Here is a 14,696-nt window from a genome sequence, read left to right on the forward strand (position 1 = left end):
TCCTTCTTTATTTCCCCCACTGTGCCCCTACAGATAACTACCCCTGTATTTATAACTTTGCTGCACTTATCATTTTGAATCTGTCTCACTCAATGAGGCTGAAAGCTTCTTAGGGACAGGACCTTATCATGACAGTACATAATCATTATAATTTTATTGTTATAAATATTGTTCATGACCATTTGTTGGACACCCAGTTTGAAACACTTGTTGAAAAAGCCAATGATCTTCCCAGAACCATGCTGCTTTTTTCTTTTTGTCTTTTTTATTCCCTATGCCTAGCAGAGTTTGACATATAGTAGGAATCAACAAGCATTTTTTTTTCTTTTTAGGGCCACATATGCAGAATATGGAAGTTCTCAGGCTTGGGGATCAAATCAGAGCTGCAGCTGCCAGCCTAAGCCACAGCCACAGCAATACCAGGTCTGAGCCACATCTGTGACCCACACCGCAGCTTGTGGCAATGCCGGATCCTTAACCCACTGATCGAGACCAGAGATTGAACCCACATCCTCATGGATACTAGTCACGTTCTTAACCCACTGAAATACAATGGGAACTCCATTCGATAAGCATTTTTAAACAAGAGTGGGTATCTATGTATTGAGAAACAGTACTAAGGAGTTTGAATTTTGTTTTGTTTTGTTTGGTTTGGTCTTTTCTAGGGCTGCTCCCATGGCATATGGAGGTTCTCAGGCTAGGGGTCGAATTGGAGCTGTAGCCACTGGCCTATGCCAGAGCCACAGCAACGCCAGATCCGAGCCGTGTCTGCAACCTATACCACAGCTCATGGCAATGCCGGATCCTTAACCCACTGAGCAAGGACAGGGATCGAACCTGCAACCTCATGGTTCCTAGTCGGATTCGTTAACCACTGCACCATGATGGGAACTCCAGGAGTTTGAATTTGACTCTTGCTACTTCTCTTCTCTGGTAGCCATAAGGCCTACAAACTGAATCCTACTTCTGACTCCAAAGGGGGGGGCGGTTAGGAATAAATCAAGCAAATGTAACAAAATCTTTTAAATATTCACACATATGCTTGTTCTTATATAAAAATTTCTGAAACAGTAACAGATGATTGAGGAATTACTTTTAACTGTATTTCAATGAGAGGAAGAAAAGACAAATATGAATATGAAATTTCAGTCAATTAGAATCCATAGTAATTACGTCTTCAATTTTTTGTGATTTGATCCACAATGCCTGGTTTGGGGCATTACTATAAGTTTGTCATGATGCAGTATCAATAATCACTGAATCTGACTTATGAGTATGTGAAGCTTTATTTTACCATTTTCTATTTTTGAGTGTTTTTGAAAGTTACTATTATAAAAAGATTATATCTTTATAATGCAATATTGTTTAAGGGCCTTTCCTTGAAGTAGATTTGACAGTTACTGCCTAGTGGTTCCCTGATTCCTCTCCCAAATCCTCCCTTTTTCTAATGAGCAACTGGACCACTCAGTGAGGTCGCTCTGGTGAGTGCTAGATCACCTGTGACACTTTATGTATTTTATCTGATGAAATCACTCTTCAACATGTGCAATGAATTCACTCTCTGCTTGATCTGATTTGCCTGGGTGATGTATGCAGCAGTGACTCAGACCTAAACAGTCACCTAGAGAGGCAATCCTTCTTGAGGGGAGAGCCCTGGGCATGAGATGTGGTGGGCGACAGGAATGATGACAGCAAGATTTACCTGCCAGGTGGGGACATGGTTAGTGATATTTTCAGCTCCAGGACTGGCCCCAGTCTCAGCATCAAAGCTGCTTAGTGTCTGCAGCCTGAAGCAAAAAGAATTTCCTTTAGTTTCTTAACATCCTCAGCCAGACCTCTGCATCCAGGAGAGTTGCAGCTTGAAGCCCAGCACGGCATCAGTCACTCCCAGGGGCAGAAGCTGTAATGAGACTAACAGAAGTACACATAAATTTGATAAATCAGGAGTTCCCGTCGTGGCGCAGTGGTTAACGAAGCCGACTAGGAACCATGAGGTTGCGGGTTCGGTCCCTGCCCTTGCTCAGTGGGTTAACAATCCGGCGTTGCCGTGAGCTGTGGTGTAGGTTGCAGACGCGGCTGGGATCCCGCGTCGCTGTGGCTCTGGCATAGGCCGGTGGCTACCGCTCCGATTCGACCCCTAGCCTGGGAACCTCCATATGCCGAGGGAGAGGCCCAAGAAATAGCAACAACAACAACAACAATAACAACAACAACAAAAAGACCAAAAAAAAAAAAAAAAAAAGATAAATTAACAAACTTTCCAAATTCTGGAGAGTGCAAAATTGGACTCATATTATTTTGTTGAGTTTTAGAGGAGAGGTAGAAAACCAACATGGAAAGAAAAATGTTTTAAGAGTTAGATATAAAGTCCGGTACCAGAAAAGCCTCTAACAATTTGTGACCTTGGACACCGCTTAAGCAGCCTGAGTCTCCACTGTCTCCAGTAAAGATGGTGATAATCTTTTGGAAATAACATAGGTACACAACCAGCACAATGCTTGGAACAAAGGAAGTTCTCAACAAATGATAAATGTACTGCTCTAGAAGATTCTGACAAAGTTTGCAGTGCTCCAAGAGGCACACCAGAGAGAAGGTAAGTGTTGGCTTTTTAGCTTAGAAGGAATACACAGAGGAGAACAGGGAAATTATCAATTATGCGAATACAGGTGAAGAAGATATCAGAGAAATTACCCGATGCCAACATGAACTGAGGAAAATACCAACAGCTAAGTTTCTCTTATGTAGATTTCAGTTTTTCAGGACTTGCTCCTGGTTTTACAAGATGTTAAATTATTAAAGTAGAGCCAAAGTCTTTTGAACATTCAAAATCTCACTGCATGGGTTTGGAAGCTTTTAGTACTGACATGTGCAGTCCCCACAGAGACATACAAGTGCTGGAGCAGCATTTGCCTGAATGTTGACCTCAACACTCACTGTACATAAAAAGAAGCAGAACAGACAGTAGCTTAAGGGTTGCTAAACCAAGCCATTTTCCTAAGTTATACTTTCATTTCCCATCTCTGTAAAAACTTCACAGTTCATTAATTTTGTGGGATTTCAGGATCCCGAGTCTGTAATTCTTGGTTAGTGCTGTCCCATATGCTCTGGCAGGGAAGACGAACATAAACGGTTCCCAGCCACACATGAGTGCCAGCCCAGAAATTCTGGGCTCAGTCCTAGAGATGCAGTTTCAATTTGGATGTTTAACATCTGCCTGATTTATGACCTCCTTGCTTTATTAGGCGAGCTGGTAAAAGCTGTTGGGGAGCATTTTGATGACACTTGTGTTCATTTTCAGCAATAAACTGTAATGATGTTGCAAAAGCAAATGTATCAGACAATCAGAGTCTATTGTGGTGTAAGGCCAGCATCATCCTGGGAAAATCACAATATAGATGGGATGAAAAGTCTGCCTTCAAATATCATTTCGGGCATATTTTTAAATACACAGAAAATTAGGAATATAGATATTAGGGTTCCCATGGCCACACTAATTGGGCCACATGATTATCTAACCATCAGGTTGTATATGGCATTGGGCAGGGTAGACGATTGTCACAATTAGACCCTAAAGTCAATCAACCATCTGCAGTGTGGAACTCTGAGTCCTAATAGTCTGATTACATTTTGTGTCTGTGTATGATATTTTACATGGCTTGTGCATTAGCTCCTAACTTGTTAAATAGTACTACGGTTATGTCTCTCCCCAGCTCTCCTTTCCCTAGTTCCCCACAAGTTCAGGAACCCTCATTGCCTTTTACCTCAAGGATTCACACAATTTTCCTTGGCACCAGTCACTCCCCCAGTCAGTCTCTCTTTCAACTGAAAACCAAATTAATTTTTCTATAGGTACTTCTCTATCCATATCAACCACTGCTCAGGAACCACCAACAGATTTTCACATGTCTTAAAACACAGCCACAACACATTTCATGGCTAATCCTCTGTATGGACCTGGTCTTCTAGACAGCATTCCCGAGAACACCACCCCCAAATGTAGTCAATTTTTGTGTCTTCTGTATTTGACATTAAACTCTCCAACAGAGGAGATACTGCCAGGATATAATAGGTGTTCATTAAATACTTGCTGAATGACTAAAGGAATGAACCTACTCAGAGACAGTGGCTGGAAATACGAACTACTAAAAATTCTTCTGGAAAGTAATCTTCAAATATCAATATTCATTAAAGTATTCATAATCTTTGACATTAAAATAACATTTCTGAGAACATATTCTAAGGCAACCATTCAATGGGGAAACAGTTTTTATAAAGTATTGCTTTTAATAATGAAATGTCAGAATGAATTTTAAAGAAATAATAAGAGAACAGTTAAGTAAATTAAGATAAATACACTCAAATGACTATTATTAAGTCAATAATTATTATAAAGACTTGTTGGTTACATGGAACATTCTTGTGACCTTTTTATTTTTCTTGTCTTTTGTCTTTTTAGGGCAAGACCCTGGCATATGGAGGTTCCCAGGCTAGGGGTCTAGTCAGAGTTGTAGCTGCTGGCCTACACTATAGCCACAGCAAGGCCAGATCCGAGCTGCGTCTGAGATCTACACCATAGCTCAAGGCAATGCCGGATCCCCAAGCAAGGCCAGGGATTGAATTCACAACCTCATGGTTCCTAGTTGGATTGGTTTCCACTGTGCCGGGACAGGAACTCCCCATGACCTTTTTCTTTTTTAAAAGTACTGAAAATTAAAATTACATCTGCACCCACGGCATGTGGGTGTTCCCAGGCTAGGGGCTGAATTGAAGCTGTAGCCGCCAGCCTATGCCACAGCCATGCAGAATCTGAGCCTCATCTGCAACCTACACCACAACTCACAGCAACACCTGATCCTTAACTGATTGAGCAAGGCCAGGGATGGAACTTACATTCTCATGGATGCTAGTCAGATTCGTTAACCACTGAGCCACGACAGGAACTCCCTAAAACTACATCTTGTTTTATCCATTTGCTAGAAGGATGACTAAAAAATACTTAAAACCAAAAATGGTATCATTATAGAAACATTTTCGTTTTATTTGGATTTCTGTTAGTACAAGTGAAAAGATCACCTTTTGACCTAACAAATGAGCACTCCAACAGCTCCCTATCCAGATCCAGCCTAGCATTCTAGACACTGAACACTGATTTCTAAACCGATAGTTCTAGGCTTCTTTTTCCTTTATGGCTGTGAACAATAATAAATATAAGAAGAATGGAAATTAAAACTGTGTGGCTCAATGATTTTTCTGAAGGTGAAGTCTATGTGACTGCCACCTCAATCAAGAAGAGAACCTTTCAAACTCCCTCTCAGCTCCTGCACGTTCCCTCCACAAGGGAACTACCATCTTGACTTAAGTTTTAATCATTCCTTCAGTTTTGTCACAAAAATATTACCCTTGAGTATCATTGTTGCAATCTGTTTTGAGCTAACTTAAATGGAATCATATGCAGGTATCCCTAGGTATACCCTGTGGGATTGGTTCTAGAAGCATCCTGCAGATACCAAAATTCACGAGTGCTCAAGTATCCTATATAAAATGGTGGTGAATTTTGGTATCTGAAGGGGGCCATGAGGTTCCTATTAGAAAAATCTGCATATTCATGGACCTGCCCAGTTTAAACCCATATTGTTCAAGCGTCGACTGTATTTAAAAGTTTTGGTTTCTTTCCACTCAATATTATATTGTGTCCATTTATCCATGTTGGTGTGTGCATCTATAGTTTGTTCATTTTCTTGAGTGTTTAGCATTCCATCACATGAATACACATCATTCATCTATCCATTCTATTATTGATGGATATGAGTTAGGGTTATTTCCAATTTGAGGCTGTCATAAATAAGGCTGCTCTGAACACTCTTGGCACATTTTTTGATGGTCGTGTTGGACATATACCTAGGAGTGGAACTGCTATATCATACGATATGGGTACTTTTTATTTAACACCCATTTTTAATTAACTGCTTGATGTAATCTATATAGATCTGCCAATAACTTGAGGATTACTTTAATTTGTGGAAAGAATATAAACAAAATTTTAGTTCCATTGTGGCTCAGCAGTAACAAAACCAACTAGTATCCATAAGAGCGTGGGTTCAATCCCTGACCCTGCTCAGTGGGTTAAGGATCTGGCATTGCCACAAGCTGTGGTGTAGGTCACAGATGCATCTCAGATCTGGTGTTGTTGTGGCTGTGGCATAGGCTGGCAGCTGCAACCCCTATTCAATTCCTAGCCTGGGAACTCTATATACTTCAGGTATTGTTCTAAAAAAAAAAAAAAAGTTAAAAAAAATAAAATTTATCCAAAAGCTGTACCTTTTGTGCTTATAGACTCTTTTATATGGTTTCTCACATTAAGTTTGATTATATCGAGGAGTGCCCGTCGTGGCGCAGTGGAAATGAATCCAACTAAGAACCATGAGGTTGCAGGTTCGATCCCTGGCCTTGCTCAGTGGGTTAAGGATCTGGCGTTGCTGTGAGCTGTGGTGTAGGTCTCAGACGTGGCTTGGATCTGGCGTTGCTGTGGCTCTGGCATAGGCCAGCAGCAACAGCTCCAATTAGACCCTTAGCCTGGGAACCTCCATATGCCACAAGTACAGACCTAAAAAAAAATAGACAAAAGACCAAAAAAAAAAAAAAAAAAAGTTTGATTATTTTGAAAACTAGAGTGCAGACATTATAGATGGTATTAACTTTTCTTAAATTTCTTAAAGATTTATTGAAGTAAAATTGATTTACAGGGTTGTGGTAATTTCAGTATACGTACTTTTAACCTTAGAAGATAATGTCTGTCTTCTAAAGTGTTTGTGCTAATTGCCATCCTCACCAGCAATGCATGAGAATTTGGATTGCTCCATATCCTTGCCAAAACTTGATATTATCAGTCTCAGCTGAGTCTGTTTGCATGAGCATGAAGCATCTTCTCACTGTAGTTTTATTGGCATTTCCCATGACTAAACTTTTTAATGTTTATTATTTATTTTGATATTCTTTTATAAAGTACCTATTCAAATCTCTTGCCCATTTTTTCCATGAGGTTGTCTGTTACTTTCTTGTTGGTTTGTAGAAGTTATTTATATATTCTGGATGCAAGTTTATTGCTATGATTTGCAAATATCTTCTTCCACTGTGTTGCTTGCCTTTTAACTTTCTAATGACCTCTTTTGATGAACAGAAATTTTTAATTCTAATGAAGTCCAATTTATCACTTTTCCTTTATGATTACATCTTTACTGCCCTGTTTTAAAAGTCTTTTCCTATTCAGAGGTCATATATATCTTGTAGAAGTTTTATTTTTTGCTATTGACATTTAGATCTACAGTCTACAGCCTAGAACAGATTTGGGGGCAGGGTGTGTGACAGAGCCCTTTTGTTCTTTTTCTTTTTTCGCCTCACAGTGCTCTTCCACACCGACGACCCCCCCCCCCCACCGCCATGTTCCCTATGTAGAGCCTTTTCTTTAATTCTGCACACTTGTGTTCACAAACCTTCCTCCCCAACTTTGCCTGCCTTTTCTATCACCAGCTGTTCAGGCTCTACTCATCCATCAAGATCTAGCTTATATTCCATTTCAGCTGCAGTGCCCAGTCCTCAGAATTAATTTCTATGCTCACTCGCTCTCTCCTCCATATACTCCCAAAGCATGTTTTCAGTATCTCTCATTTATCATTTTAGTCATTTGTATACTGAAGACCTGTAAAAATGATGTATTATTAATATATCCAATAAACTTACTAAACAATAAGTTCCCTATGGAAAGTATTTGTTTCACTTGTGAATTATCTGTGAATAATAAAGTCCTGATATTTCCTACCAGCTAGGAGCATGAAGGCTCAAAACAGATTCAATCTGATCAAGAAAAATAAGGGAATGTGACAGGGTTGTGAGGTAAAAGCCACACTCCCCTTATCTAATTTTACCCTTAAAATGTTTCAAGGTTCCACCAAAAACCAAAAGTTCCAGAAACACAAGATTCAGCATAGCCCAGGGGGTGCCCAGAACAGGGTGGAGTTTATAAAAGGTGTTCAAAGACTTTCAGAATAACCGATAAACTCCTAGAAAGGTATTTTAAGACACAGAGAACTAGTTAGTTACGTAAGATAGCCAATCTGGATTGTTGAGAAGTGCCGTTCACTTCTTTACATTTATTCAACAAGTATTCATTGAGTATCTACTATGTTCTAAGCACAATTCTAGGTACTGTGTGTATAGCAGTAAATAAAACAAAATCCCTGTCATTATATGGCTGAAATTTAGTGAAGAGAAACACTTAATAAACTAACAAAACAAATGTAGGCATCAATTAAGTGCTATGAGTAAAAAGCAAGCAGGGAAAGGAAGGAGAGAGAAAGGGCAGATTAGGGTGGCAGAACACTACTTAGCCTAGGGAGACAGATACTTAGATGACACTGACAGAATGGCCAAAGTAAGAGAACAGGTGTGGGCAGATTTTGGTCCCCATTTTCTCCACTCCCTGGTGTCACTCTCATGACTATGTTACTATGTTGTACTACATTGCAATGGGCACTCATTAAGATTGTTAAGCAGTTGACCTTAAAAAAGGGAGATTATTCAGGAATATGGGGGGGGGGGCCGCAATGTCTTAATATGGGTTCTTCAAAGCAGAAGCAGAAGAGGAAGTGTGAGGACTTGACACATGCTGTTGCTGGAGTGTGTTGAAGATGGAGGGGCCATGTGAGGAAGACTATGCTTCAGGAGCTAAGAGGCACAGAAATGGGAACCTCAGTCCCATAACCACAAGCAACTGAATTCTGCCACCAACCTGAATGAGCATGGAAGCAGTTTCTTTCCCAGAGTTTTTGGTAAGATTCTGGGACCCAACATCTTGATTTCAACTTTGGGAGACTCTGAGCAGAGAATTCAGCCACACCAAGCCAGACTTCTGACCTACAGAGCTGAGATAATGAAGCAAAGGCTGTTTTAAGCTATTAAATTTGTAGTGATTTGTTCCTCCTGCAGCAACAGAGAACTATTACAATGGGCCATTTACTCTCTGGGAGAAGGGGGTCCAGTACAGGGAACAGCAGGGTAGTGATCATTTCTGACCTGGGAGGTACACTCAGCATATCTGAAGAACAGCAAGTTTGCCAGTGGGGTAGGAGCAAAGTAATGGAGATGGAGAGTGGTCAGAGACAAGGTCAAAAATGCAGTTAGACATCTATTGTGTGGGGCTTTAACATTTTACAGGAAGTTATTGGACCATTCGGAGCAGGAGAATGATGTAATAAGATTTACATTTAAAAAGGGTTGTGAAAAGATACCTCTTGCTGTCTCATGGTAATTCACTATAAGGATGCAAGTGTAGGAGCAGGAACAGTCAGGAATCTGCTGCAGGAGATGGGGAGAGAGATCATTATGGCTGGCACCAGTAAGTAGGTAAAGGCAGGGAAGGAAAAGCTGAATATTGAATATACTTTGACAGAGTGGATGAAGAGTAAAAGAAGGTGATACGTGGAGATATTGAGTAGGCGGTTGAATATACAAGTCTGGAGACTTGTACCAGGAACTGACAGCAGATACATGGTATGATACAAAGCTGCAGTAATGCACATTTCCTGGGGAGTGAATGTAATTAGAAAAGAGGACTTCATGCTGTGGGAGGCAATATTTAGAGTTCTACAAAAGGTAGAGAGAGCAAACGAGGTATTAGGAAAATCAGACGGGTGGTGTCCCAGAAGCCAAAGGTTGCAAGGAGCTGGGAGTGGACCAGGAGGCTAGGACTAAGAGTGATCCACTGGATTTGCAGTAGGGGGGTCTCTGGTGACCTTAATGAGACTGTTTTTGTGGAGTGTTTGGATGATCTCAAGAACAATGGAAGAAGCGGAGACAGTGAGTACAGATACCTCCTGATAAATCATTTTACTGCAAAGAGAGGCAGAGAAATGAGGCTGTTGCAGGAGAGAAATGCAGGGTCAAGAGAAGGTAACTTTTTTCTGAGCTGGGAGCTATTACAGTATGCATTTGATGTTTGTGGGAACAACCTCGCAGAGGCGAGGATACCTGCGGAAAAGAAATAGCACTAACAGGGATCTAGGGCCCGAGACAGAAGGCAGACCTCACAGGCCAGGAGGGTGCAAATGTGTCTGAGGAAACAACAGTAACTTCCAGAACACACACACAGCACAGGACACTTCACAGAGACAGCCCTTTGTTGCCGCGTGGGAATCTGAGTCTTATTCCACATGCAAAGACAGAGGTTATACAGGTCTTTGAGACCAACTTCAGAGAGAGAACCATTCGGAAGATTTGATGAATTGATTTTCTCAGTCCGGGGATGATTCCTGCTTAGAACAACTGGAGATAACCGGGAGCAAGTCAGATAGAGTTGCATGGTAGATAGAGTTGAGAAAAATCAGGGAAAAAAAGATCTTGTTGCTTTGTGAGAAGAGTAGGTAAGAGACAATGTGTATTAACTAGGCTATAGGTATGTAAAAAAAAAAAAAGAAGATAAAATTAGGAAGACAAAGCTATAAAAATGCTAATAGAGACAAGAGTTTATACCTGAACATCATCTACTTTATAAGGTTTGTGCCCACAAAACACACCCCCTATAACCAAGCCTCTTGGTGTCTGTGCTCAGAATGTTACCTCGATCACCTTGCAATGGTTCCAAGACCTCATGTAAGCTGAAACCTGGACACCATCACTATTTTACTACAGAACATACATAGATGCCTACAGAGCAGTCTGTCTGATAATTTTCTGGCTCTTGCCTGATCATTTTCTGGTTCTTGTGCCCACCCACTCAAACATAACAATGCTGTGTTGCTCCCCACAGCCTCTGCTGCCAGCTGATTTCTCTGCCTGGCCTTGGGTAGCTAATTAGTTCAGGATCCTGTGCAGAGTCAGGGAAAACATCTTACTTCTCACCCTGGGACATGTTTTGCTTCCAGCTGTAGGGCCCAGAGCCTTAGCATTTCATTACCCCTTCTGCTAGGTCCAGCCTCACCCCTGCCCCCATAGGCCACAAGCAGCTTTGTCCATTTTCAGCCTTAGGGGAAGCCAGCCCAGTTCAAAGGATATAGATGGAGTAGACACTATTTACACCACTTCTCCCTCTTCCTGTCTCATACTTGCTCCCAACCCAAACCCCTCTTTTCTCTCTCTTTAAATCAAGGCTGCTAGCAGCTGGGGAAGAAGTTGAGGTGTTCTGCGTGCCGACAATGTCTGTGTCCCAAAGCAGCCCCAAATTTCTTCATCTATCCTCCCCCAGCTATCAAGGGTGGAATGGCTGCAGGTATCTGATCAGAGTGAGAACATGTAAAGAAGAAAAAGGGGAAAGGTAGTGGTTGTAAAGAACATCTCACCATCCTCTTTAAGCTCTGTGAGGGGTCAGAGGTCGGGGTTTCCCTGGGTCTATTTGCTAAAGCTACTGCACAGAGGAAAACAAGTTCTGACTGGGTTCTCTGCACTTAATAAGAGAGAGGATGCTGATACTGACTTTCTTTTGGGCTATAAGATCCCAAGGGCAAGGACCATGCTTTTGCCTGATCTAGTGGCGTGCCCCAGACAGACATAACACTCAACTAAACCATATGCAACTCGAGGTCAAGAAATGTGTCTGATACTTTTGTTACTTCCTCAGGGACTTAAGAGTACTCACTTCACATTAAAGGACTGTCATATGCCTACTGAGAAGCAGCTGCGGTATCAGGCCAAGAGCAAAAGAGTGGGAAACAGAGCTGGCTCCCAGTCCCAGCTCTGCTCTGTGACCCTGAGAAAATCCCTCCACCTCTCTGAGCTCCATTATCATATTTGTAAGTAAGGACACCACCGCTCCCCAGGGCTGTGTGACATCAGATAAAACAATGGACATGAATTTTCTGGATATACTAAACCTTAAGCATTGGACAAAGGAAAGGTATTTCTACTCTGCCTTTCCCTCTCTCCCACCACTGGGCACAAAAGGCCCATTTTAGAAAACCTTGGAATTGGTGAGCCACCACCTTCCAACCAGAGGGGATATAGGTCTGCAATTTCAAGGCTGTTAGCACGACCACAAAGAGAAACACAAAAGAGGAAGCTATGTCCATGCACTCTGAAAGAGAGACAGGAGGGCAATTAAGAGAAAACTGACCCCCAAGTCCAGATCATTCAGTTGTTTCTGCAGAGGCCCTGAGTCAGAATTAAGTGGGCAGCAAGTTAGGGGCAACAGGAGGCTTTAAGGAGACATTGGCAAGTTTTACTTTTCCTGCAGCCAGATACGTTAGAAATAAAGCTTCATCTGGGGTATCCCTAAAGTTAATGAGACTGAGCTGACAGTTCATTGACTCGTTTCGCAGAATTTATTTTATGACTGTCTCTAATCCGCATGGCTCCTCTTTGCTTTGGGATTCAACCAAGGGAAGCTCCAGAAATCCCATCGGCTTATTTATACTTATCATGCTGCCTCCAACACAGTGTGTGCTCAATCAACATAATTATTATTCCATTCTGAGACAGAAAACACTATTTTAGAGATGACTTTAATCCACATGAGCATACACATATGTGTATGCAATATACATTTGTGTGTGTATGTGAATGCTCAAGTTACAGTTATAAATTTCCTACAAGTACTGGGCTTCCTGTTCAGCCAATCATCCAGATAAATTTTACAGGGGAAAGTGCTCCCCAGCTAAATATCAATGATTTTCTCACTGACCCAAGAGAGGAAGAGAAGACCCTGGACCACTGCTCTTTCCCAGGACAATGTCCCCAGGCAAGGAAGGATCAGACCTCAGAGGGGACATCTGCATGTCACACTTATGAAAAAGGGCCCTGGTCCTGGGCTTCCAGCCACAGTGAAGATCCTGATGCTGCAGTACAGTGTGGGGGTTGTGGGAGATGGGAGTGAGGGGACCATAGAGATCTCAGAACTAATAGATCATGGCAGAGATGATGAGTGCCATCTCTGACACTCCACCCCACTTGGGACATAGAGCTTCAAGAATGACTGAGGTTAAACTTCCTCCCAGCCCAGTGAAATGGGAACTCAGGGTCAAAGGAGGCAAGTTAGAGATTATTAAAGTTAGATTTATATACTCTGAGTTTATGGCTAAGAGTCAAATCTATTGCAATGGAAAAAGGATTTATTACCAAATGAACACAATTGGTTTGCTAGACTAAGGCTGTTCAAAATTCAGTGTCCATGGGGGATAAAAAGCACGTGGTTGGAATGTGGGGGTTTCTTGGTGGTGAAGCCATTGAAAATCAGGTCTTTGCCATAATCTCCAAGCACATGGCACTTTCCCCTCACCACCCTTCCCTGCTGGTTCCCGCATTTCCATGAAAGAACCGGTCTTGGTGCACTGCTCTTAGGCCTTAGGGGGCAATGCTGACTTGCTTTGCTTCAGACCATCTTTTCGCTATCTCAATTACTTCATCACTGCCCTGGGAAAGCAATAAAGAGCATGTCCAACTAGAAAGGCAGGATAAATGGGTTGGCATGTTTAGCCAGGATCTTCGGGCTGCAGGAACAGGGACGCGCTCAGGTTAGTTTACATTATAGGAGTCTGTCATAAGGATATGAATGAAACCAAGAGGCACCACAAAGCCTGGAAACAGCTGCATACAAGGCCTGGAAGGAGCACAGAAGCCTAGTTCAGACATTCTCCTTCCCAAAGAATTTCATTCATCCCTACTCAGAGCTCCACCACTAATACTGATGCAGGCAGGTCCTCTCATCTCTGTTTCTGCTTCCTCATGAGCCAAGTCAGCCTCTACTCTAGTGACTCTCATCTACCTCCTAGCTTACATGCTCATGGTTTTTACATGCCCTGGATTCTTCTATAGCATGATACTGTATCCTCCCTTTTTCTCAGTGTGCTGTACCATTTTGGCTCCTCTGATAAATTAATCAACCCTCTCTTGCTAATTCCAGTCTAGATTTCTGAGGAATCCTCATGATGCCCCTGCTTGGCAGAGCTTTCATGCCATGTGACATCACATTGACCAGACTATGGCTTTCCTAGTCTATGCATCAGACACCTGCTACTGTTTTAATTGGTTTAAGCTGTGGCAGTGAGGTCCCACTATATAGAGACCTTCGCCACTACTTCATAATTAGAAAGCAGTGCATGGGAATCCCTTCAGATAAGGCTGTCTGTGGTCATGGCAGACTTTTCACCTATTTGGAAAATTAGGAAGTCAGAGATCATTTGTCAATTAGCTGGGCATGCTTTGTCTATCTCTTGAATTGTGTTAAATAAACAATTTTTAAACCACTATTTTATAGGAGCTCATCCTCTCCATTTTAAGAAAGAAAATAACTATAGATATTTGACCCAATTTCTTTCTCTTTCTTTCTTTCTTTCTTTCTTTCTTTCTTTCTTTCTTTCTTTCTTTCTTTCTTTCTTTCTTTCTTTCCTCTCTCTCGCTCTCTCTTTCCTTCCTTCTTTCCTTCCTTCCTTCCTTCTTTTTGCTTTTTAGGGCCACACCCATGGCATATGGAAGTTTACAGGCCAGGGGTCAAATTGGAGCTGTGGCTGCCAGCCTACACCACAGCTCATGGCAATGCTGGATCCTTAACCCACTGAGCGAGGCTAGGGATAGAACCTGCATCCTCATGGTTACTAGGTGCTTTCATTACTGCTGAGCCACAATGGGAACTCAATTTACACTTCAAAATGTAAAATATTACTGAGGAAAAAAGTGGGCTTAGATGCCTGACAAGAGTCCCAGTGTAAGGGGCC

General features: G+C 41.9%; 1 protein-coding gene across 6 annotated transcripts in view; it reads right to left on the reverse strand.

Annotated features, from left to right (window-relative positions):
• The window catches only part of LOC102159623 (uncharacterized), a 412,972-nt gene that overhangs the window by 150,215 nt on the left and 248,061 nt on the right, over positions 1-14,696 (reverse strand). For 2 of the 6 annotated variants that reach the window (XR_014810988.1, XM_084969529.1), the window contains one exon: positions 1,703-1,911. The exons of the other annotated variants lie outside the window; for them this stretch is intronic. The gene's annotated coding sequence lies outside the window, so the exon portion shown is untranslated. The remainder of the gene's footprint in view (positions 1-1,702; positions 1,912-14,696) is intronic. 6 annotated transcript variants of the gene reach the window in all.

This window comes from Sus scrofa, chromosome 7, assembly GCF_054392235.1.
Source record: "Sus scrofa isolate SSC_HxYL_T2T_F1_AM1 chromosome 7, Sscrofa_HxYL_maternal_Yorkshire_Landrace_v2.0, whole genome shotgun sequence".
Classification (NCBI taxonomy): domain Eukaryota; kingdom Metazoa; phylum Chordata; class Mammalia; order Artiodactyla; family Suidae; genus Sus; species Sus scrofa.